Genomic DNA, 23,073 nt, shown 5'->3' on the forward strand with positions numbered 1-23,073 from the left:
AAAGCCCTCCTGCCGCCATCCTTGCTCCCCTTTCTGTAGATTCTCCAACATGAGCCAGAATCAACTTCAGACCATGTCATTCTTCTGTTCAAAACCCACTAACAACTTCTCATCTCACTCAGAATAAAATCCAAAGTCATTAGCTGGGCGCATAGGACCAGCTAACTCTCCAACCTCATCTCTTACCGCTCTTCCATCTTTTACTCTGCTCTGGCATCATCAGCTTTATTACTAGTCCTTGAATATAAATGAGTCTGTACCCCAGGGCCTTTGCACTTGCCACTAGAATGCTTTCCTCTCACATCTTCCTCCCTTATTTCCTTATGGTCTCTAATAAAATTCCATTTTGTCATTGAGGCCTTTGACACCCCCAATCACTCCCTCTTCATCTTGCCCTGCTTTAGTTTTCTTTCTATCATTGATTATCACTTGACATGTTGCCTATGAATTTGTTCATTTGTTTATTGTCAGCCTTTCCACATGGGCGGGGACTTCCTTTTGTTCACTACAGCATCCCAAGTGCCTAAAACAATTCCTGGTACAGAGCTGGAGCTCACTACATATTTATCAGATGGGTGAATGAATTCCTGAGTCTGAATGCTCTGTCTCATCAGCTGGCAACAGAGCCCAGTGAGGCTGTAAGTGATGAAGGGGCCGTTAATAAGAAGAAATTATCAAGATTGTCAAGGGTTTCTAGAGAATAAGCAAATGTAAGAGAAACATCATTAAAAAATTAAGGAAAAAGGGGCTGGCCAGTGGTGCAGTGGTTAAGTTCGGACGTTCTGCTTCAGTGGCCCAGGGTTCACCCATTTGGATTCCATGTGCGGACCTACCCATTGCTTACCAAGCTATGCTGTGGCAGGCTTCCCACATATAAAAGAGAGGAAGATGGGCATGGATGTTAGCTCAGGGCCAGTCTTCCTCAACAAAAAGAGGATTGGTGGCAGATGTTAGTTCAGGGCTAAGCTTCCTCAAAAAAAAAAGGAAAAAGAAGATAAGCAGAAAGTGTCCCAGGATCTCATTCACCCACTCACTGTACCAAGGCCAGGCTGGATTTGTTCTCTTCAGTTGCCGAAATCTGGTCCTTGTCACAAATCAAAGTAGAAGTCAATTTTGATACACATATGACATGTCTCTTGGCGTGCAGAGCACTCATACCACTTCCCAAAGTTGCTGGAATTAGGGAAGGTGGTGTGAAATGCCTTTTGCTGTCCAGGACAAGAGGCGAAAATGCTGACATATGACTCTTAGCCAATTTCACAAAAGTTTAGGGTTTCCAACTTCTTTCTCCTCCTGGGTGTGGTTGCTCTCTCTTATCAAACTTCTGTTCTCTGAGTGTCCATAAAGACACGTCTGCGTATCTAGTGATATTTTAATACTCAACTACATTCTGATGTGTATAAAACTCGACATTTTGGCCCAGCTGTTACGAGAAGAATGAAAAAGGCTTGCTTTGCCCCGATGATTGTCCGTCTCCCCTATTTCACTTTAGTGAGCTCCGGTGAGCTAGGATAGGCTAGAGGGAAACTGACTCATTCGACGGACACGCCATGGGGCCCCACCGTGCGCCAAGCCCAGGCCCTTGCCCACCTGGCCTGTGACCTTGGGCGAGTCTCAGCCACGCTGACCACTCTGCCACCACCCCCTCTCACCTGAACTGCTGTGGGAGCCTCTCACCTGCTCCCCCAGTGCCCCAGCTGTCGTGGAGACCTGCTCGTCCCTTCTGTGTGGGGTGGTGGAGGTTGGAGGAGATGGTCCGAGAAGGTGCTTCCGTGTGGTGATGGCACAGCCGTCCTGGGAGGCCTGACGGGGGGGTTCTCGTCACCTGTGTCACGATCACCGCTCACGCTCTGATGAGCCTCTTCCGTTGGCAGTTGCCAGAGCTTTCCCCCAGATGCAGTTGTTTTCCAGCTTCTCTCTTTGATTAAGTGACTCGCTTCGGCTGGGGAGGTCGTCATTCTGAGCCGCGTATGAGGCACGTTTTGAGATGGTGCTGGTACCGAATGCCAGCCTGGCAGGGATCTTGTGGAAACACGTCCCAATGTCCTGCAGTCACCCTGTAACACACAAACCTAACTTTTGTTGCTCCTGAGTCCAAAACATCTTTATTTCCAGGTTGTCTTACAAATACTGTCTTGAGGTCCGACCAACAGAAATAAACAACTGCTTCTCAAACCCGTATCTCGCCTTCATCCCCCAAAAGCAGCCTCGATGTCCTGCCGCAGACACGGTCACAGGCCTCAGGAGGAGGTGGCGTGTGACTAATGCTGGGAGGCAAAGACTCGGTAAACCCGTTTCGTCTTTCGGGAGGAGCTCCGTTTCCGTCGTGCTGACTTGGCGTTGGATCATCATCCCAGTCTCAGCACCAGCATTTCCGCGACGCCGGGCGAAGTTTTAGAGGGTTCCTTCAGCGAGGGCCACCTTCGGATACCCACGCTGACCCCTTAGATGTGAAGAAGCTCACAGGCCTGGCGCTGCCTGAGGCTCCGAGTCTAGTCCTCACCTTCCCCGCAAAAGGGGAGAGAAATACGTCTGTATCCGTTCTTTCCTGTTTGTGGAGCACCCATGGTGTACAAAGTACACTCGGGCGTGCTCCGCCGTCGGGCGCCCCCGTGAACACGGCTTGAGCTCCAGGGCCTGAGCCTCAGGCCGTCCACACGCTCACCGCACACGCGGCTTCCATGCCTTCGCTCTCTGGCCCCCGGAGCTGTTGCGCGTGGTTTACTCTCTGGCAGGTGCCTTCAGCCTTCTTCTGTTTGCAGTGGGAACTGTGTTCAGAGGGAAGATTCCCCTGTTAGCACAGGACAAGAGGCTGTAATTTTTCCCGAAAAGAATTTTGTCCATCTTCAGATGAAGTTCTAGGTAATTAGCACCATACACTCATCGCTCAACTAAATGGCCTATAGTTCGCGGAAGGTGGTTGTTTATGGGGAATAACGCAGGTGTGCCTCATGTGTACAGAGAGTACCAATGGCGGATAAAGTTGTGCCATTTCTATGTGTTGGGGGCTATCCAAAGACTTCGGGTCCAAAGTATTCATCTTAACCACTGTTGATAAAATGATTTTAAAGATGTGTTTCATATTTCTTTGCCATTTTAAATCCAGCAACTGAACGTATTTCACCCTCTTCTTGATGGCTCAGAGGCATCACCCTGAGCACAGATAATTTTGCTGTGCTTTGGATAAACAATGACGTTATGGCCTGTTGAGTTACGAGCTGTGCTGGGAAAATTCCTAGGTAAATGTCTCGGCGTCTTAGATTTATTGAGCCCTAAGAACTTTTCTAATCCTTCCCTTTGCTTGTTACCGTCCCCCTGTATTTGTCTCTGGAAACTGTCCCCCACTCTCATCCTTTTATTCAAGGACTGTTTCTGAGCAGTCACTATGCGCCAGGCCAGCTTCCACATGCAGGGGGACAGTTCAGTCGAGGCCACAGTGGGCGAGGGCCTGCCTGCACGGAGCGGGTCTGCTGGTGGGAGAGGCAGATGGTAAAGAAGGTCGCAGTTACACAAGGTAACTCTAATTTGCTTTGGTCTGGGAGAGTGGATAATCACGCCTAGGAGAGTTATGCATAAATTAACGATAAACAGGATTCCAGAAATTTGCACGCTCAGAGTCCATTTCTGTTTACTTCGGAGTAATTCCCAAGCAATGAGATTGTTGGCTTCATGTTCTCTGAAAATGTGGAGCTTCTGTAATCCCACAGAATACTAAGCATAATACTGAAAATGCTCGGCATCATTCGAACTGGGTCTCTAATATTCTGCCAAACAGCCCTTTGCCTGAACTAAAAATTGAGGACAACATGGCATCTGAGAGTCTAGATTCCAAATTCACGTCTCTGGGCCCAATTTGCCTTCATCTCCAGATCTGCGTGTCCCTCCCTCCATGTGGATGTCCCACCCCTCACCATCGCCTCCGCTCATACTCTATAGTGCTATATCTTCCAAATATAGTGCTATAATCTTCCAAAAATCAAGGAATTATTCTCAAGTCTCTCCTTTCCTCATACCCTGCTGCCTGCCCCTCATCCAATTCATCAACTAAGCCTGGGGATTCTTATCTCACATCTGAATCAGATCACGATTCTCCCCTGCCTGAAATCTATCAGTGCCTTGTTTTGCTCTTCAAGAAAAAAGCAAGCTCCGAACAGTGGCTTCCAAGCATCACAGGGTCCATGTCCTTTTTTACAGTTTTTATTTCTTCTCTTAGCACACTGCCCCTCTCTGGCCATGCTCTGACCACACTGGCCTCCTTTCTCTTCATCCCTACTCATATCCTGGGCCAACGCACTGCATCTCCTTGAGCTCGACTGCTCTGCCCCTGACCAGCCAAATGGCTGGCTGCTTGCTATTACTGAGGTCTTAACTTTAATGTCTTTCTAGAGGCCTTCGATGCCAGGCCTTCCCACACTTTAACGTGCATACAAGTCCCTGGGCTGCGGACTATGATCCTGGAGCTCTGGACGAGGGCCTGAAATTCTACACCTCTAGCTAGCTAGCAAGTGACGCCAATGCTGCCTGTCTGTGGACCACACTGAGTGCTCGTAGGCCACCAATAAATATTTGTTGTTGAATGTGCTTTCTGCTCTTCCAAGCCCTCAGAGGGAGGAATGAGCCAAATCTCCAGCTTTGGGTGACAGCAAGCCCGCTAGTATCAGAAGGTATTTCTGATTGAAGCATTAAGATTTGACGAGACCTTGATGAGGCCTTCACCCTTTATCCAAATGCCCAAAGAATGATAATATAGTCCATCTGGGATGACCGATGACAAAATCAGTTCCAGTTTTCAAGTGGCGTTTTGTTTGCTTTTAAAGTTCTCCTGATTTAGAGTTTGTGTCATTCGTTTTCAAATACAGCATTGGATGGAACCGAGAGCAACAAGGGTTCCCAGGGAGCTCTGTTGACTGTGGACGCCCTCCCCACAAACACAGCAAGCACCCCACTCCCAGAATAGGACTGTTACGCCAGTGAGAGTTCAGACACCGCACGTGTGAGATTGTTCTTCAGCTTTCTGTTTTGCAAATTTACGTGAAAAACTAAACACAGGTCACAGCTGCTGACGGCTTTCTTTACAAATGGAACAGAGACCATGCCTTCATCTTATGAGGTGTCTTTGCAATATTGTCATGATCAACCAATCGGCCAGCAAATGCTTGCGGTGTGCCCACTATATGCAGGATATTTCGTGCAGGATTTTAAGACATGGACGCTGCCTTTTGAGGTTATTACAATTTAGGTGAAAGACACAGATATACATAGAAAGTTGAGAATGTAAAGCAACGTAGAATTAATAGGTTACTGTTTTGAAGGCAACGAGCTGGAGCTTCTGAACTCCTAAGGATCTTTCCAAGTGTATGACATGCCGCTGTGTTCAGCACTAGATGAACACTATAGACCAGTGCACGTCAAACTTTCAGGTGCAAAGAATACCCTTGTTAAAATATAAATTCAGAATCAATGGGCCTGGGTGGAGCCCTAGAACTTGTATTTCTAACAGGCTCCCAGGTGATGCCGATGCTGTTGGTATGAGGACCACACTTTTTCTTGCAAGAGGACAGAACAGTGCTACTCAAAATGTGGTCACCAAATTCCCAGGTACCTCCCCAGATCTACTGAATCTGAATTCACGGGGATGGAACTCAAGAACGGTGTTTTAATACTTTCCAGGTAATTCTTCTGTGTCCTAAAGGTTGAGAAGCACGGGTACAGACATTAAGCGCTAGGAGCCAGATGTGTGGAATCCAGGACACATGTGCTCTCCCCAGCAATTTGCCCCCAGGGTGATATCAGGCCTCCGACTGTTCAGGGACTGTCAATTCAGTACCAAGTGGCCTGGTTTGACTTTTCCAACATAAGCAGGCCGGAGGCTGGCCAGGAGCCCCAGCTAGACACTGACACACCCTAACATGTTGTTAGGCACAGAGGGGATCAGACCAGAGGATAGAGGCCAGAAAGGAGCTGTGATTTAGCTAGATTGATGGCTATTCTTACTGTAATACTCATGAGGAACAGAGATCATAACGGGTTTAGCAGATGCGGACATCCTAATGCCAGAGCGTCTCTGCCTAGAAGGGAATTGCAATCATCCAATATGTTTCCCCATCCTCTGGCCTGAGATTGAGTTGTCACAGGCTCCCAGACATCGCTCCAGGCGCCCCAGCTGGTACTGGCTAACACACTCCCAGCATGTCATTATGAACACATGCAAACCACATGAGGGCAACGAGCTTCTGGAGACCAAACGCAGGACACTACCCCCTCCCCCAAGGTCCCTAAGACACTGCTGGGAGGAAGAGAGGAAAGTGGGACCTCAGGTGCTGGGAGGTCTTGGGAAAACGAAGACCCATGGGAAACCCTTAGGGAGGGGGAGCTAGGCAGACATTGGGAAATTCCTCTAACAATGAGTTAATGTGAGAACAAAACATATTCAAGTTCCGGCACTTTCTCTTTCTCTTTTAATTTCAACATTGTTTGTTTGGTTTAAGAAGCATCGTTTTGAAATCAGGGTAGAATCATTAACTTTTCGTTCTAACAGAGAATTAAAACAATGATTTAATTAATTAATTTATTTTGCAACGGTAGAATGATTTTGTCCAGCTAGTAAAAATAAAACAAAGGCAAATGCTAACTTGGAATTGACAGACCCCTTGGATAATTTTCTTTGATCTAATTGATTTCACAAATCTAAGAAGCTCATGAATCAGGACGCGGTGCTGACTTTGGAAGTTGAGCCCACCAGAATCCAGTTCTGCAAGATTAGCAATGAGCATGTCTGCCCCAGGCCAGAATGATCCTGACTCTGTGGATTGAAGAGAAGCCCTTTCTACTGACTCCAAACACAAATAAACAAAAGAGTCAGGAGAGGCCGTTGCCCTAGGCTCCCCTTCCAGTCGCCCGAGGTAAATTCTACTATGAGAGCTTTGGTTTAAAGTTCTGAATTCCAATTAGTTACAAATAGCCTTAGAATGGGTAACACCTGTAAATGTCCCCCAAATTGAAGCATTTCGCCAGGAAGAAGGGAGAAATCACAGCGGCCCGGGAGGCCAATAGGGTGCCATGACAGAAGAACAGGGCTCAGAAGTCCTGAGACAAACCTAGTTTTTCTATTCCAGACTGTTGCTAGGAAGACATATGACCTTAAGAAAGTTACTTACTGCCTTTTAGGAATGAAACTCTCCTCTGACCAAATCATGATAGTACTTACCCTTCATCCTATCCCCCTATCTAGGCTAGAGAGAGAATAGAATGAAATAACAGGTTTGAAAGTATTTTGAAAAGCTGGAACTCTTTTACAAGTGTGAGTTATTATTTTCTAAGGTCATGTCCTTGTCTCGTGCGAGGTGGAGCTGACCTTTCGAGGAGGATCAAGTACTAGCCAGTGAGCTAGAAGTGAACCGATGCTTTTAAGAGGAAGCGTGTTGTCTATAAACAGCGCGTGCATTCCTGGGACGTCTTAGCTCCTTTAAGATACAACGGAACACAGTGGTTACACAGCCAGCCCGTAATCCAGGAGGCAGAGTGACTGTCTTTGCAGTAACGGGTTCTTAAGAGTGCCTTATGGCACCGTCACAGTAGCCCAAACCAGCCCTCTGAAAGCCTGGAGGGATCTTGGTTTGTCTGGATCTTGGCTCTTATGGGATCTTAACTGGCTTCCTTTCCAGAACTTTCCTGTGTGCAAAAAGCTTTTACTTTAAATGCTTTATTGAATTATTTCAGGTGTCAGAATCAGAGGGAGACAGCCCTGGAAATGACAACAATTAGAAAGAAAAGTCTGAACATGTTAGCCATTGATCCCCAGGGTTTATGAAGACGGATTTATTAGACGCCAAATCTCCTGGTTAGGCCATGGATTATCTGGACAATCGGAGGACTGGGGGTGACTAGGACAAGAAACACGTCTAACAGAAAGACGTTTCCACCTGGAAGAATGGCTCAGCTCCAGCCCAATTCCTTGTGGATTTGTTAATTGGATTTGTTCTTGCAGTTAAGGCAAATCAGCATCTATGCTGGTTAGCGGTTTCAGGCACTGCAAAATTGGAATTCTGCTCAAGAAAAGGTTAGGCAAGAAATAAAAGCACTTTCTCTAGAGGTTTAGTCCTACTGGACTGAAAGAAAATTTACATGTTAGGCAGAGCCAGAAAGGAAAGTAGAAGTTCCGTACGTCTAAATTTCACTGCCGAGGATGGGAGATTCAGATGCAATGTATTTAAGCATTTCCACACACCAAAGAGGTGTGGCGTTAGGGAGCTCTTTGGAGAAAGTACACGCATACAAAGTGGTGTGGCCACAAATCCAGCCCCTCAAGTCCCACCTGAACACCGTAGTCACACAAAGATCTTCATAGATAAATCATAAAGCCATCCTATAGTTTAGAAGATGGTGCCACTAGCACTGCCATTCGCGAGTGCGAGTGCGGTCTTTTAAAGAGCCTGCAGCGAAGAGTTCTTCCTCCACTGGACACGTGAAGACTGCTGTTACTGTACGGCCGGTGCGGCTGGAGGACTTGAAGGGTGTCTGGGGAGGAGTCCCCTGCCCTGGAGGGCCTGACAGGACCTGGGTAAGGTCCCGAAGGCAGGAGGCATGCAGTGGACAGCTAGGGCCTGCTGTGTAGACTGGAGATGGGCAACTCAGAGGGCTGTGGGGCTAAATGCAATGCGGGATTCCTGATGGGATCCTGGAACAGAAAAAGGGCAGCAGCAGAAGAAATGGCAAATCCAAATAAAATCTGCAGGCCAGCTAATAGTCTTACACCACTGTCAGTTTCTTAGTTGTGATGAGTGCACCCCGTTACGGAAGCTGTTAATACTACAGGAGCTGAGCGAAGAGTGTATGGGAAATCTCTGAACTATCATTGCAATTTTTCTATAAATCTGAAATTCTATGAGGGCTGCATGTAACATAGAGGAATGAAATGGGCCAGGTTGGGGCAGTCACAAACTGGTCAGCCTTTGTCCTGTCTAGAGAATGCCTACTGTTTACCTCTAGCCAGTTGTTGCCATGTGGAAAGGCAAACTCCAGCTTACAGGTTTTTCAAGATTTCAAGAGAATCCAGAAATCTGTGTGATTGCAATTTTAAAACAATGCTCAAAAAATTTAAAAACAGAGGCTGGCCCGGTGGCACAGCGGTTAAGTGCCCACGTTCCTCTTCGGTGGCCCAGGGTTCGCTGGTTCGGATCCTGGGTGTGGACATGGCACCGCTTGGCAAGCCATACTGTGGTAGGCATATAAACTAGAGGAAGATGGGCACCGATGTTAGCTCAGGGCCAGTCTTCCTCAGCAAAAAGAGGAGGATTGGCAGAGGTTGTTAGCTCAGAGCTAATATTCCTCAAAAAAAAAAAAAAATTTTAAAAACATATTAGGGACAAAGAAAACAGAGCTGCTTTTGAGGATAAGTGGCCCACATGTGTGACATCTCTTCTGGTGCCCAGAAGAGTGTGCAAGAGAATGACCCAAGAAGCTTTAAAAATGCAAGTTCCAAGGTCGAAACCTAGAGGTTCTGATTAAGTAGATTTAGGGTCAAACCCAGGATCCTGCGTTTTCATTAAAAATAAAATATATCCCAGGATTTTGATGCAGGAAGTTCGTAGATTCCACTCTGAGAAACATTCCTTTCAGGAATGAGATTCCTTTTCCCTTGGCTTCTTCACTCCCTTTAATTCAACTTCTTTCTCTCATCATCAGTGGTACAGCTTCAAGGCCGGGGTTAAAATGCAGGTCCAGAACTGCACTGTCTCGTGTGGTCACTGCCAGCTGCATGTGGCCAGTGAGCAGCTGGAATGTAGGGTCTGGATGGAAAATACACACAGATTTTCAAGACTTACTACCTGTTTAAAATGTAAAATATCTTATTAATAAATGTTTAATATTGATTAAATGTTGAAATGGTAATATTTTAGATATATTGGGTTAAGCAAAATACATTAAAATTAATTTCACTTGCTACTAGGAAATTTACCGTTACACATGGGGCTCGTGTTTGTCACTCCCGTTCTATTTCTCCTGGACGGCGCTGGTCTGGGAAACTGGGTGAAGAGGGTTGTTTTCCCCTCGGACTTTGGTGTATAGAGGCAGAAGGAGTGCTTAGTGTTTGTGTGTCCACAGTTCTGCCCAAATCGCCTGGATCAGGGATTTCACATTTGGGGACAGGGCTCTGGGCGAACACACACTGTTCAGGCCTTGGCATCCTCCTTAGAGAGAGAGCAGTAGGCGGCTGGCTGAGACTTGGGGCTCTCGGGTTCTGCCATCTCTGCCTCTGCCACCAGAGGCACGACTAACAGCCATTCCCATAATTAGTACGTCGCAGAAGGATGAGACAAGTGCAGTTCATTGTGAGTACTGCTTTCAAGAGATACAGGGAAAGCTACAAATTCTGCTAGGCGTTAAAGTGGGTGCAGATTAAGGCAATGCCTCTGATTTAATCTCAGATGAAGAAATAGTGTTTTCAGAAGACATCTATAAAGAGCTTTTTAGAAACTTTTCAGGCGGTGTTAGAGTAAGAGTCATTCAGTGAAGAAAAGTTAACAGAACATGGACTCTGAGAGAGGATAGAATTTCCACCACGAAAATGGCAAAGTAAGGTTATGAGATCTCGTCGGTGGTTTGGGTTGAGTAGAACATCTCAAACTCTACTTTCCATCTTATTCGTTCATCAGATCTCCAAATGTATTATGTCAACGTTTCCTATTCTTAATTCTTTAAAAACATCCACGTGCTTCAAGAGAAATTTTATCCATGTGTTTCTGATTCATTTACATTTAACTAATCAAAATGCCATTTTGTAAGAACGATTTCATGTCCAAAAATACTCTTGATCTCCATTAATGATCGTCTTTTCTTTCAACTGAAGGTCCTGTTGTGTCTATACAGAAACTTGGATTCAGGTCTAAAGTCAGAACCCATACAGTTCAATGGTTTTATGACTTGGCAAGACGAACTTACTGATTCCGTTTTAAAGTGCTGCCCCAGAATCTACCCCACCTGCTCAGCCCTTTGGGGATCTTTTTCTTGGTCTCACCTGCCTGGGTAGTGTGTATTGATCTTTGCTGGTGTTTTTTTTAATTAGTATCTCTATCCAGCATCCCTTTTCCTTTGGTAATTACTTTTCTCTCTCTCCTTTTTCACCCTTTTGTCAGCAAGCCCCCCCCCCGCCCAACTTCTGTTTTCAGTTTCCAAAGCCCTTACCATTCTCTGCTCCTCTGCACCACCCACTTCTCATCAAATTCAACATCATTTCAAGCTCAATTCCCAGTGTGAACTTCTGCCTTTACCCCAGGGTAGCTTTCCTTCTGCCTTGTCTTGCTGCCCAGGGTTTTGCAAAATGCCTTCCAGGTTGTTCTTCCTCTTATCATCTCCTTGCTATCCATGGGCACTTCAGGGATGGAAATCTGCAGAGGACCCATCTTTCTGACCGGCGATATCACACACTCGTAGCGATCAGCCCCTCTGCAGAAAGGGCTACATGTTCAGAGGTGAGCTCGGACCCTGGACCCACCAACCTGGCAGCACATTCTGATAGAGCTATTCATAGAACGCCCTCTTACTTTTGATTTGTTAATGAAAAGGAAATAAAAAATAACACACCAATAATATGTACTGCTTTGACGACTTTGAATATATGGAAATTTCAGCAAATGTCATTTTTATAAGATAGAAGTATGTGTAGTTTATCTATTCTAAGTCAGAGCTGGTGGTTTTAACAGACACCTGACTACAAATTCGTCTTTGGGATTCTCATCTCTTACCATATTGGTCCATTTAGTCTCTCAGCCTCCCTCTTCAGACAGCGATTTTCCCAAGATGCTTAGTACTCCCCATCACAGCCTATTCGAGCCCAGACTCCTGCGGGAGGTCTCGAATCCTATCAAAATACATCCGAGTTCCCTGTTGCTCCCTCGGCATCTTCCTTTGGAGAGACGAGAGCTGCCTGAGCCTAGGAGTCAGGAAGATCAAGCAGTGAGGCTGGGATGCTTCCAAAACTAACAATTTACAAAAGAAGACACTTGCATCAGAGCCATTAAAACAAGGATCTAAAGAGGTCAAAGGCTAGAAATTCGAAGGGAGAGGAGAGAAACACATCAGAGACTTGGGCTGAAGAGATCTGCACACATGAACACTGAGCTGAGCTCTAAGCCTCAGAGCAATCAGAGGAAAGGGAGGAAGATGTTGAGTTTTATGGTTTTCAGCGTCTGATCAAGGAAGCTTATGAGTTCTTTGGGAGGGACTTGTTTTCTCCTGGCAATAAATTTTTGGAGGTTTTTGTTGAATTGATTTTTATATAAATGACAATATAGACTGAAAGTGGCTTACAGAAGATGTGGAAATGATCTTCCTACAGCCATTTCTTATACTGACCTGCAATAAACACTAAGGGCAAGCTGTTTATTAAATCATAACTCAGTGAAGATATTTCTTTGGGGAATTTAGCTAATGTGGTCCAGACCCAAAACTTTCTGGTAATTTATCTTGACACACAGATAGAGCTCAGGGGGCCTAGAGGAATGGATAGTTAGCATGACTCAGAGATGCTCGCTCCCGAGAACTCATTGTTTCAGCTGATCCTTAGGCAGAACCTGGAGACTGGTTCCTGTGTTGGAAAGCAAAGTGAGCCACTTGCTCTGATGTGCAGGTGTCAACACTGACGTTCTATCATGAGATAAACAATTTTTCACCTCAATGGTTGGAATAGCTACCCTTCCCTGGTCTTAGGCTAAGAATGCCACCTACTTATATAGTTAAGGCTGAATTTACCTTGGGCGAATAATAATCCGAATAATTATCCCATGGAATCTTCAAATTTCCCATGTGATATAAGGTGGGACAACTTTGGTCCATAGACTTTTAACGGCAGGTATCTGTTGCAATCACCAAATGACCTACCTGTGACATACTCATGGGTAGCATTTTGAGCTATTCTTCCTCTGATAGACTACAAAATGCACCCTCATTTGTTTATGTGTCTTTTTAATGGAAACCTCTTCAGCAGCAGAAATAGTAGAGAAAAGCCAGTCTGCACGGTCCAACAGAAAGGCTCAAGGACAAGTAATTATTGCAAATAATGCCTTTCCTTTGAAATCATGGCCCAGAAGAAAGGTTAGCATCAAAGAGGAGCTTTCTAGCTGTTATTTTGGCTCATAAAGATTCCAGTCCCTGAGTAGCACTGGTGAGTACTAGCCCGACACAGAATTTTGGGCACTAGCAGCCTTGTGCAGCCTCCACTTCTTGAGCATAAATGTGTTGGGTGAACTTGTCACAGCTCATCAGCAAGCTGCACCCTAGGAGCCAGCCTCTGACAATGGCAACAGTCACCAAGGTTCAGGAGAGAGGTGGCACCATAACCTCTGGGTTCCAACCTTGAATCTGGTTACTTCTCTACCCAGCCCAGCCCAGGTGTCAAATTAGTTGCTAGTGCCTAGCACAGGGAAATGCATGTTTGTGGAGTGAATAAATAAATGGATGAATGCCAATGAGCATAAAGTCAGCAGAAACTCTGGGGCTCGAGCCAGTGATCCCAGTTTGATAACCATGCTGAGAGGAGGTAGGTGGGACCCATGACTACAGCAGACTGGGAAAGACGATGCAAGAGGATTCTGGATTCCACCAGCTGAGAACCGTGAAATCCTCATGACACAAAGAGAGAAGACGAGAGGACCAAACCCGCTGCAGGACCTGTGCACAGGTCAGACCAGGCGGAGGTTCTCCCGGCTGGAGGACCAGAAGGAGCCAGTGGCACTCCTCCTATTGCACCTTCTCTTCCCAGCAAGGCTCCCCAGGGTGCCCTCCTTGTCCTATTTGGAGCATTTTCCTTATTCTACTCTCATCCAGGGGTCAGGAGCAAAGGGAGGCAAGTGAGAGAACTTCCCAGGCCAGTGGTTCCCAGAGCTTTAAGAAAACACCATTACCCAGCCCCATCCCAGAGATTCAGATTTAATTGATCTGGGGTATCCCAGGCGTTGGCGTTTTGCAGAAGCTCCCTAAGTTATGTTAAAGTGCAGCCACCATCCTGGCCAGACATCAAACCCTTGCTCTCCTCCAGCGTACACTTCCTTCTACACGTGAAGAGGGTGGGGCACACAAGCTGTCTCCTTTCCCTCCTTTGAGAATCGGAAGGGTTCTGTTCTCGCTGACCGTATTCACTTGTAAGTATGGCAAAAGATGGCTTATCCGCAGCAACTGAGGTCTGGCTTAATTGCTATTAAGGATTCGTCTGAGGTTTCGAGAGCATAGCTTCAAAAGAACACTATGATCCTACGACTATGTTTTTCATGTAATATTTTTACACAACTGTAAATTAATGCTCTAAACTAGTTATGACTCCCCCACGACATAAACAGCAGCAGATAATAAATGACCAAAACTAAAACTAAAAAACCAAAACAATGAAAACTCACGAGTTATCAGTGCGACTGCTGTGTCCTCACCGTGGATTCAGCCCTGACCCCACTGACCCAGCCTACAGGTCACACCTTCATCCCGCAACCTGCCTGGCAGTGGATCATCCCTCAATGGCATGATTCTTTGTTTTTAATGGTTGAGCATTTTTAAAATCCTTTTAGAATAATTCTGTGGTTTGCATGCTTTTGGGGGATTTAGACTCCCAGAATTTATGCTGTTTTTCAAGGCAAATTAAGGAAGTGGGAAGAATGGGATTTCTCCTGTGCAGTGATGAGAAGCGGATGCTGATCAGACCTTTTCGTGTGGTTACATTCCCACTCCACCTTCATTTTCCCAAAGTGCACAGTCCTCGGTCCTTTGCTCCCTTAAAAGTCTCTCAAGTGTCATCCTTGAAGATCCTCCCTAAGTGTTTTAAATAGAGGTAGGTCAGCGGCAGGCTTTCTCAATGAACATTTCCAAACAATACAACCAAATTCTAAAGCTGCACCCAAAGCGAGAAACATGCACTCCCATTAGAGACACCAACGGATCTATCCAGGAAATTTGGGATGGCTTCGTTCAAAAGATATAAGGTGGGGAAAATCTTTATCTCCTTTGGTAGCTGCAGGATAAGACTGTGTTCCTTGATGTAATATTTTTAGGTGAGAGAGGTTTTACTCCAGAGAAGGAACACAACCTCCCTCAAGTATATCCTGTAATCCATGGCTGGTATCTGCGCCCTGCCTGGCTCACGGCCTCCGTGCCCCTCCTCACTCCCCCTGCAGGATCAGTGCAGAGACAAGACGGGTTGAATGAGTTCATGACCCCAGCATCACACTGGTTGCTGGGAGAATGTTCCTTTTGTGATCAAATTATAACAACTATAATTCTTCCTTGTTCTCCTTTATGCGTGTGTGGCAGAGATTGACTAGCTGGGCACCAAGCCTGTTTCTTCTTCCTCCTAGACACGCAGCTAGATCTGCTCAGTTAACGTGGCCTGTGATCAATTCTGACCGGTGGATTTTAGGCAGAAGTGGTAAAGTGCCTCTCCCAGGCCTCGCCCATTACAAGCCTCCCATGTGCGATACTCTGTGCTTTTCCCTCTCATCAGTGGCCTTAAAAGTCACATTTGATGATTGCTGAGCTGCAAGCTGGAAGGTGCCTGTGTTACCACGTGGAGGAGACCTGCCTGCCCATCAAGGATACTTGGTTTGAAATTTACATGAGCAAGAGAGTTGAGTCACTGTGACTTGGGGATGTATCTATTACAGCAGCAAGAGTTGCCCTGACCTTACACTGAATTCTTTCCTGGCAATCTGCTTGGTTTCTCCAAGTCCCTGAGGACTAGGGCCCTGCACTGCTCTTACCAGTTGTCCCACTCAGGCCTGGAGCCTTCCCTGAGCCCCACCTGGGAGACATGAGCGTTGGTATCTCCTGTCTCCATGCTAAACCCCCCTCAGACCTGCAGAGACCCCTTTCTTCAGGTTTCCTTGTCACTGATGGGTGTCGTATCTCAGAGTTTGCTTGCCTTCTTTTCAGATTCTCTGCTCCATCTCACTACTTATAAACCCGACCTCATCTGTCCATTTGTGTCCCCTCACTCCCTTGCTGCGTCCAGTTCCAGGCTCTGACACCTCCCAGTCTGCCTTCTTTGACTGTTTATGGGCATCTCCTGCCCAAGCTCTAGGTCAGTGGTTCTCAAAGTGTCATCCCTGGACCAGCAGTATCAGCATCACCTTGGAGCTTGGTAGAAATTCAAATCCTCAGGCCCCGCCCTCTCTCCGCCCATCCCCAGACCTGCTGAATCAGAAACCCTGGGGTGGGGCCCACAGTCTGTATTTCAACAAGCTCTCCAGGGGATTGTGATGCTTGCTCAAGTTTGAGAACTGCAGATCTGGAATCTAACACCCTGGAGCGTGGCCCTTCATCCTGTCCACCAGGGCCAGTGTTACGAAGAGGCTGCACTGTAAGGTTTTTTCCAGCATGAGAACATGTCTGGAATTTACCCAGATAATCCTGGCCTTTTCATTCAGTGGGGAGCTTCAGATATCTCTTTGAAACGAAACTTGTAGTCCCTCACACCAAGAGAGAGCATTTTGATTAAGCATATGATCATGAACTGAAGTGCTTTCCCAACATGAGACAAGGCTCTCAAATCCTTGTAGAGTGCGTGTGTGTGTGAGAGTATGTATGGGGTGTGTGTGTGTATATGTGTGGGTATGTGTGTAAGCGTGGGAATGTGTGTGTTGGGAGGTCATGTGTGTGTATGTGTGGGTAATGTGTGTGTGTGTATATGTGTGGGTTTGTGTGTAAGTGTGGGACTGTGTGTGTTGGGAGGGCATTTGTGTGTATGTGTAGGTAATTGTGTGTGGGGGTAATGTGTGTGCGCGCATGTATGCATGTGTGTGTTTACACAGCCATTAGAGTTAGATCAGTGCTAGAAAGCCAAGAGCAAGGTCTGTACTTTCTGGAAGAATGTGCTGAGCTTACATCTCTGTGTGTTCCATCTCGAAAGGGGATTTGATGCTGACTAAAAAATGATGTTTAAGGTTGCAGAACTGACCCTGAAAACATCAGTCTTCCTTTCTAAAATGTTCTGTCAGATAACGGTCCCAGAAGAAGATAATTCAGTGATGAGTATCCTGGTCCCTCCAAAGTGCCCACAGTAAAGCAGGTCGTGTGCCTTCGAGACTGGTGTTCTCCCCAGGGAAGGCGACAGTGTGGTGAAGAGGAGACGCATGAGTGAGACTGTCCTTCTCTCACGGCCTGATTACCGTGGAAGGAGTATTCAGAGTGTTTGACAAATTAGAAGCCACCTGGAGAAAACGATGTTTGAAATCTAGCTAATTCTTGGAAAGCAAGCTGAAAATAAATTAAAAATAAATATATTTTTAAACACATGAAAAAACCGACAGCATCAAGATGGAGAAAACTCCGCCACATTCTCACACACCTGGTGATAGTTGAGAGTTTCCCATTTGTTTCAAGGTTTGACTGTAATTTCTAAAGATTTCTAAAAGTCAACAAGGCACAAAGCAAAGGTTAATGCGTCACTTTGTGGGTTGCAGCTGAGGTTCAAAGTGGAGCCAGTGTCTCTCCCAGGAAGTGACAGCCCCAAACGAGCCCCTCCACCTGAGTCTCAGAGCTTGCCACCAGCCAAGCCTCTTCGGGTGGCGCAGCATGGAGCGAGCGGGGACTTGTAACATGTTTGGCGTTCATTTCCAGCTCGAACTGTATGACAAGAGCTGAAAAGTAACTATGTTTAGACCTGAGGGCTGGTTTTTTTGCAGACGTTGGAGTGATGATACAAATTCCTACGAAAACAGATCAAATAAACAATAAAGGTAAGCCAAAGGAAAAGCAGATGATACTCAACTTCTTCAATTGCTGTGCAGCACATCTGAGCCAGCCCCTTTACGTTTCTTTTTGGACAGGAGCGTGGGGCTGTTCTGATTCACATGACTAGCTTTCAGCCCATCCAGATGTGTTTATCTCCAAGAAGTCTTCAGATCCTCGAAGCCACAGATTGAGATCATTGTTGTCAGTAGCATTGTTGCCAATCTGTGTGAGATGTTTGTGCTCTTTTCTAGTTCAGTTGATCCCTTGGAAATTGTGACTATGTCGTGCTCTGTTTCCAGAATGCCTACATCTCCTGAAGGAAGAAACTCCAGCAGTGAAGTCATAGTGAACCCCCTACCCTTGTTCAGAGGCCATCTCAGTGTCTGTCTCTGAAGCTTCTGGGTTATCATCATGATCAAAATTGGATTTAAACACCCTGTTTATGTGAAGCTCAGCACTACAGAGTAGACAGCCATATCAGCAGACATAGTTATATTTCTAAAAACTTAAAACTTGAGATGGCACTCATAGGGATGGACATTAGAGAAATATATACTATCAGCCGAACCATTCTTGGACACAAACATAAACAAAACAGGCACCTATAAAAAATATTGATATTATGAACAAGCTAAAGTTATACATGATGTGTATAAGGTGCAGTGGTGGATACTACAACCTTCAAAGGAATGACCTGTTTAATAAACAGACACATAGACACACACACATTCTCCTTGGTCTTAGCACTGCATGGAGACCCTCCTTATGGGCAGGAAGGCTGCCCAAGTGGTCCACATTCTTCCTTATCAGGCCAGCCCTCGGGGATGCATTGCTCCCTTTTTAGTTCAAAGTTTAAGCAGAAAGAGCCTTATTCTAACCAATAGTGTTTAAAGGGCTCCTCCCAGGGGACAGAGCTTCAAAATGGTGCAAAATAACCACGAGCCCTCAAGTTAGAGAAAGAGCCACCATATCCTTGAGTGACGGGCAATATTTTCCAGAACATCTTAGAGGGGAGCGGAATCTTCTGTAGAAATCAATTCACAAAGACACAGCCTTCAAAACCTGCATTTGGACAAATTACAAGCCCAAAGTAAAATTTAATCTTGAAGACCCTGAAGCAAGAAGCAGACACCTCATACAGATGAGACTGCTTGGGGAAGCTTACCAGGGAACATACAAGAGGCTCCAGACGAGAGTAACACAGAGCTGACTCCTGTAGCTCCGCGGGGTAAAGGACGTCTCCGGCCTCAGTGAGGAGGGATGCAGACTGGTACAGAGCTCAGGGTGTGCCTTTCTATCAAGTGAGTGCCATTAGTATGGAAACCACATTGGCTCTTCCTTCAGAGTATCAGTGCCATCACTCCCGCCAAGTCCTTTTATTGCTTTCCTAAAGTCCTGAGTTAAAAAATAAATAAAACAGGAGTGAGGGACTGTTTTACACGTGAATTGTTACGATGAGTGTCTACCTTCATAATTCTAATAACTGAAATAAAATGTCTTCATTGTAAACAAGAAACAAAAGGGAAAACCCTATAGGAATAAATATAAAGATCCACCAAAGGTTGAGAGGCCACATGACTACTCCAGTGAAGTTACGTGTGGCAAGTGGAGAAAACCGGCTGAGCAGCCCGTGACAGATGCCTGCCTGGGGGCCATAGACTTCGTCGCTACCCAAATTTGTTCTCTTGCTTCTCAGCTCATATGTCCATAGAGAGGCTGCCACTTGATCTCCTGCTTTATAGGAACTGCCTCCCAGCCCCTGTCTCCTTCATGGCAAGGCTGAGCTCCCTCTTCCCCAGATGTTTGAGTACCAATCTCTCCCGGTCACCTCCGTCCCACCCTCCCATTGCCACGACTCAAGTCAGGGGCCCACCTCTGCCTGCCTCAGGAGAATAACTGGGTGTCAGTGAATGAACCCTCCCCTTCCGGTGAGATTCTGCCCCTTCCTCTTACACAACTCAAGTAAAACGATGCCTTAGACATGAAATGAACGCCCATCCGCTCCCCAAGCACAGCTCATATGTTCTAACAGGAGTTTGGTCACCAAGGCAGTAGGGCTCAGCCCTGGTTGGTGAACACAAGCTGTACAGCAGAGAAAGGTGTGACGTGAAAGGGAAAGGGCACTCCTGCCCGTGCACACAGCCTCAGGGAAGGTGCAGAACTTCATTCATTTAACAAATATTTACTAAATTTATACTCTGTGCAGGCATCCTGCTAGTCAATGGGGATGCATAGTGGAAAATAGAGGTAAAGCAAAATAGTGATCTCTTCAACAGCTGGAACAACTAGACATCCACAGGCAAAAAAGTGAATCTAGACCTTACACCCTTCACAGAAATAAACTCAACTGGATTATAGACCTAAATGTAAAATGAAAAACTATAGGACTCCAGCGGATAACACAGGAGAAAATCTAGATGACCTTGGGTATGGAGTTGACTTTTTATTTATTTATTTATTTATTTATTGAGGAAGAGTAGCCCTGAGCTAGCATCTGCCGCCAATCCTTCTCTTTTTGCTGAGCAGGACTGGCCCTGAGCTAACATCCATGCCCATCTTCCTCTATTTTATGTGGGATGCTGCCACAGCATGGCTTGACAAGCAGTGCTAGGTCCTCAGCCAGGATCTGAACCAGCGAACCCTGGGCCACTGAAGCAGAACATGTAAACTTAACTGCTGCACCACCAGGCTGGCCCCAGGAGTTGACTTTTTAAATATAGCACCAAAGCGTAATCCATGAAAGAAGTAATTGGTAAGCTGGACTTCATTAAAATTAAAAACTTCTGCTCTGTGAGAGACAATGTCAAGAGAATGAAAAGACAAGCCACAGACTGGGAGAAAATATTTGCAAGACACATCTGATAAAGGACTGTTATCCAAAACATACAAAAAACTCTTAAAATTCAATAATAAGAAAACAAACAACTCAATTAAAAAAATGGGCCAAAGACCCTAACAGACACCTCAGCAGAGAAGATGCACAGAGGGCAAACAAGCGTATGAAAAGATGCTCCACATCACATGTCATCAGGGAAACGTAAATTAAAACAACAATGAGATACCACTACACACCTATTAGAATGGCCAAAATCCAGAACACTGACAACACCAAGTGCTGGTGAGGATGTGGAGCTACAGAAGCTCTCATTCATTGCTGGTGGGGATGCAGAATGGTCCACCCACTTTGGAAGACAGTTTAGTGGATTCTTACAAAACTAAACATACTCTTACCATACGATCCTGCAATTGAGCTCTTTGGTATTTACTCAAAGGAGGTGAAAACTACGTCCACACAAAAACCTGCACACGGATACTTATAGCGGCATTATTTGTAATTGCTAAAAGTTGGAAATAAAATCAAGATGTCCTTTATGGGGTAAATGGATAAATAAACTGTGGTATGTCCAGTCAATGGAGTATTATTTAGCACTAAAAGGAAATGAGCTATCAATCCATGAAAATATATGCATATTAAATGCATGTTACTAAGTGAAAGAAGCCAACCTGAAAAGGTTACATACTGTATGATTCTAACTTTATGGCATTCTGGAAAAGACAGAACTATGGAGACAATAAAAAGATTAGTGGTTGCCAGAGATCATTATAGCCCAAACAGAGGCAACACTTCCTCAATCCATTAAGGACTGATTAGACAAGAGAGCTGAACAGAGAGGTTGGGAGACAGTCCAAGTGAGAATTCCCTGTGGCCTAGACAAGTGGTTCTTAATCATTTTTTCTGATGCAATACACATAACAGATGGCATTCATAATGGAGACCCATGGATATGATCAATTACATAAGATAGAAGTAATTATAACAGGAAATCCAAAATAACAATGCCTTAAACAAGAAGAATCTCTCTATCTCCCTCTCAGTCTAGATCACTATATCTACTTCTAGAGTCCAAGGCTAGAATAAAACTCCATGGTCATCACTAACCCAGAGTCCATCTGTGTTTACACTCTACCATCCTGGAATGTGACTTCTACTCTAAGGTCATGCCATGATCCTAAAAGGCTGCTGGAGATCCAGCCATTACCTTCATAGTTCAGGCAATAGGAAGAAGGAATCCAAAGACAGACCCAAGGGTCCCTTCTCAGTTAAGTCAGCTCCCTATAAGCAACCTTTCTGGGAGACCCAGACACTATTTCCTCTTCTATTCCATTAGCCAGACCTTAATCATATAGCCACACTTAGTTAGAAGAGAGGCTAGGCTTATTCCCATCCCAAATAAAACAAAAGTTTTGCCTAAAGGAGAGGGGATATTGGGAGGAGCAGCCAGGTCTGTCTCTGCCACACCAGGGTTATACACAATTCCCAAAGCACTAACACCAACTCCTCCTCTTTCTCTCCCCCTCGGGTAAGTCCATGAATGTGAGCAGGACATTATTACAGAGGCGATCTTGAATCTGCATTAGTTGAGTTTTTAAAAATACTACACCATTTGCAAACTTTGGGGCTGTATGTACTGTTATCTGGACGTGCCTCAGAACCCACTGTAATTTACTGAGGGGTTGTGACGTTAGGACCAAGGACACCGCCTGTGTCCGTGGGAACACAAGACGTGAAGGAAAAAGTGGCAGTCTGGGTTTTGTAGCCGGATAGCCGCACCTTTTAGCCATGAAGAGAACTGATAAGTAAATTATTGACAGGCTTCTTCTGGGGAGGTCAGCAGTGTGGCCGTGCTGGCTGTGATGGGGAACCTTTAGCTAAATCCTCTTGGTTTGGGAGGTCTCATGCTGCGGCACAGCACCAACCGTGCTCACCTCTCACTTTGCTCGCCCACGGCCGACTCTGCCTCCTGGAAGTCCTGCCTCCACATAGCCCCCTCCCTGGAATCTGGGCTGCCCTGTTACTACTTTAACCGGCAGAGAAGCTGTGCCGGTGGCCAGACTGGCTTTAAGAAGGCCTGGAAGTTTCTATCTTTGCTTCTTGAATATCCTGAGCTCCAATGCAAGAAGTCTGGCCGCACTGCTGGGGGGACCACGTGGAGAGGCCACATACAGGAGAAGCCCTGAGATCACAGGATGAGACAGTGTCCACGGGTCCCAGCACCCGGCAACGTCCAGACCCCAGCCTGCCTGCCAGCTGACACAGCCACAGGACGGCCACCGGAAGCCCACACTGAACACTGAACACTGAACTGAGCAAAATAAAATGGCTGCTGTTGTAGGCTGCTCTGTTTGGGGGTGGTGTGTACTAGCAATCAATTACCAAAGCACCAGCACTCCCCCACACGTATCTGCAGGGTTGAACTGGGCCCCCAGCCAGCGTGGCTGCCACGGCCCGCGCTGCTACTGCTGTGACTGCCACCACAGCCAAGGGAGTCCGTGCCCTCCAGACCCCTCTAGCCTCCCATC

The sequence above is a fragment of the Equus caballus genome, chromosome 14, assembly GCF_041296265.1.
Source record: "Equus caballus isolate H_3958 breed thoroughbred chromosome 14, TB-T2T, whole genome shotgun sequence".
In the NCBI taxonomy this organism is placed as follows: domain Eukaryota; kingdom Metazoa; phylum Chordata; class Mammalia; order Perissodactyla; family Equidae; genus Equus; species Equus caballus.